General features: G+C 65.5%; 1 protein-coding gene across 1 annotated transcript in view; it reads right to left on the reverse strand.

The window, feature by feature from the left end:
- The window catches only part of TSPAN4 (tetraspanin 4), a 17,227-nt gene extending 15,014 nt beyond the window's left edge, over positions 1-2,213 (reverse strand). Inside the window, exon 1 of the mRNA XM_012651998.1 lies at positions 2,124-2,213. The gene's annotated coding sequence lies outside the window, so the exon portion shown is untranslated. The remainder of the gene's footprint in view (positions 1-2,123) is intronic.
- Positions 2,214-3,044: the final 831 nt, after the last annotated feature.

The following is a 3,044-nucleotide window of genomic DNA, read 5'->3' on the forward strand; positions in this document are numbered from 1 at the left end:
CCACCACACCCAGCCAAATTATTGGTAATTCTTGAAAGAGAGGCCTAGAATTTCATTGTGGTCCAGCCCACACTGGAAGTCAACCTTTGAGAGACCTCACCTCCCTCCCAAACACACACAAACACAGCAATGCACCTTGCACTCAGGGGTGTGCACACAGACACCAGCAGACACACTAGCCCATCACCCTGGGTGTGCACAAGATGCCCACAATCAAAGCCGGGGGACAGATGCCCCGCCAGAGACTCCCATAGCGCCCCCTGTTTCTCTGAAGCCCTAGCCCTACCAAAGGGCTCAGGGTAGAAGGGCTCCCAGTGTAGGGGGCAGCAGCAGGTGGTCCAGATCCCCCCACCTGATCTCCAGCCCAGAGGCGGAGGGGAGGCCCAGGCCTGGGGTGAAGGGCCTTGGCAGGCACAGACATGCCCTGTACCCTGGGCTTGGGGCCGTGGTAAAGCCTCCTTGGTCACCAGGGCCATCAAGTGGGCATGTCCACCCATGGTACAGTCCCAGGAACTGAAGTCCAAAGGAAGAGGAGGAGGGGTAATGTAGGGGAGAGGAAGAGGGAGGAGGAGGAGGGGAGAGGAAGGGGAGGAGGAAGAGGGACGAGGAAGGGCAGGGATGAGGAAGGGCCGGAAGAGGGCAGGAGGGGTCGGGGTGCCACCGGCAGGCTGCCCCGCGCTGCGGGCCTGAGCCCACCCTAGAGCGAGGCTGGGCGCCCAGAGGTGGCAGGTCCGAGGCCTGAGACCCGGGCTCAGGGCGGCGGCCCTCTGCTGCCCCTGGTGGCGGCGAGGAGAACTGCAGCCACGGCCCTCGTTGGGCGGGGTGTAGCCTGCAGGAGCCCCCCAGTGCAGGAAGCCTGCTTGGAGGCTCCCTGCCGCTCGAGGCCAGCCTGGGGCTTCCCAGGGGCCCCACCTTGTCCTCTCCTGAGGGCACTTTGGTGGGTCTGGGCCCCAGGAAAGAGTCAAAACTGACTGCGCACCAGGGGCCCAGCAGAGAGCCCCCACCCAGGCCTCAACAGAGACCACCCCACAGCTCTGCCAAGAGAGCCTGTGGTGCCAGCGGCCCCCGGAAACTTCTGGCACTCCCCCCATAAGCCCCTGGCCTGACTCAGCCGCCTGGCGTGCCCACGCGAGGGCAGATCCTCAGGCACCCCCTTCCTTCGGGGCGCGTGCACGCGAGAGGGCACGAGCAGAGCCGGGAGCAGGCACTCCGGACACACGCAGGGGAGGAGCCACAGGGGCCCAGGGAGGACCAGGGCTGATGGCAGAAGCCCCACCCTGCCCTCCCTCAGAGAGGCCAGACTTGAAACCAAAACAGCACCCTGCCACCTCCCCCCACTGGTGGGGTCAGAGGTCAGCGTCAGGCAGACTCCATTGAGGGAGGTGCAGTGGTGCGTAAATACGCCTGCAGCCCGCTGCGTCATCCTTGCCCTCCCTGAAGACACGCTGGGCTGGGGGTGCTCCTGCCGGGAGCAGACCTGCTGGGCCTGGGCTAGAGGAGGTTCCCCTAGGTGGGGGCTCCCAGGGCGGCAGTGGGGTCACGCTGCCCAGGGCAGGGATACATCCAGAACCCCATCTCTCCTGCATCCCAGGTGGATGAGGCTGGGAGGGGCAGGGGCAGCCCAGGGCTCCCCTGGAGGTGCTCATGGGTGTCAAGGCAGGTCTGGGTTCCTCCGCTGAGCCCAGCACCCAGATGCAGTCTGTGTCCCCAAAACCCATGCAGCCCTCCCATCTACAAAAGCCTGCACACATCACCCCACGAGCAGATGAGCCCACCTGGGATGAATCAGAAAACTCATCCAAAGGAACGGGCCGGTCAGGGTGAGGACTGGGCTCACTTTGAGTCTGGACTTGGCAAGTCCAGAATTCACACCAGGCTGTCCAGACCCAACGAGGGGCCGGGCAAGGCCAGGCTGGCAGAGCTCGGCAGGTGGAGGGTCTTTCCCCAACACCGTGACCCCAAAGTGAAGCCCCTCGCCCACAGGAGTCCTGGTGCCCCCCCAAGTGGGGCCCCGAGACATGCTCAGTGTCCAGTTGGCACAGCCCCTGGGCCGAGCACAGGTGAGACCCAGAGGCAGGCCCAGTGCCGTCCCCACCGCACCGCCCAACCAGGCCATGACATACCTGGGCTTGCCACGGGAAGGAGGTGCTCGGTGCCCCTGCAGGCTGGCCAGGGGCTGGGCGAGTCGTCCACGTGGCCGAGGCAGGCCCGAGCTCTGCAGAGGGAAAGACAGAACCCTGGTTTCCACTCTCAGCCACACGGCTGCACAGGGCGAGGTGTGGGGGCTGGCACCCCGCGGACAGGGAACCCCCACCAGGCCAGGTCCCTACAGGGCGGAAGGGGCAGCAGGGGCAGAGAACACATATGTTCAGAGATGTGTACTCACAGCACAGGGACCCGCAGAGACACACAGACACACGCAGACATGTGCCACACACAGAGACATGCGGTGGTGTCTCCCCCAGGGGCCCCAGACCCTGAGACCAGCCTGTGTGTCCACTTCCCGCAGGGCGCCCTGCAGCCCACCGCACCCCTCTCTTTGGCCCAAGCTCAGGAACTGGCCTCACACCCTCCCCAGGGAGCCACTGGTGTTGACCCACAAGGCCCACCCACCTGTCCTGTCTCACCACCCAGGAATTGCGGAGGGGGCGCGGGGGAAGCTCACCTGGGGGGGGAGCTCAACTGGGGGCCGAAGGGGGCACCACCCTCCACGCCCCACCAACTCAACCCCCAACGCCTCCCAATGCCTGGCCTCTGGGACCAAGCCTGGGGGATGGGGCAAGTGGCCCTCTGGCAGCCCCGGGGCAGGAGGGGACCCAGGGGCTCCATCCCCCACCCTGGCTGACTGAGAGCTCCAAGACACGTGGGCTGCTGGGGAAGTGTGAGCCACAGGGAAGCCACGGACACCCACCTGGCCAGACCAAGGTCCCACTCAAAAAGGGACCTCCCCAGACGCTGCAACAGTTTACCCAGGGCCGCTTGCGGCTGCCATCGCAGCCTGTGTGCACAGCCAGGCAGGGGTAGCCAAGGTGGAGAGCAGCTTG

The sequence above is a fragment of the Propithecus coquereli genome, unplaced genomic scaffold (genome assembly GCF_000956105.1).
Source record: "Propithecus coquereli isolate 6110/MARCELLA unplaced genomic scaffold, Pcoq_1.0 Scaffold377, whole genome shotgun sequence".
NCBI lineage: Eukaryota > Metazoa > Chordata > Mammalia > Primates > Indriidae > Propithecus > Propithecus coquereli.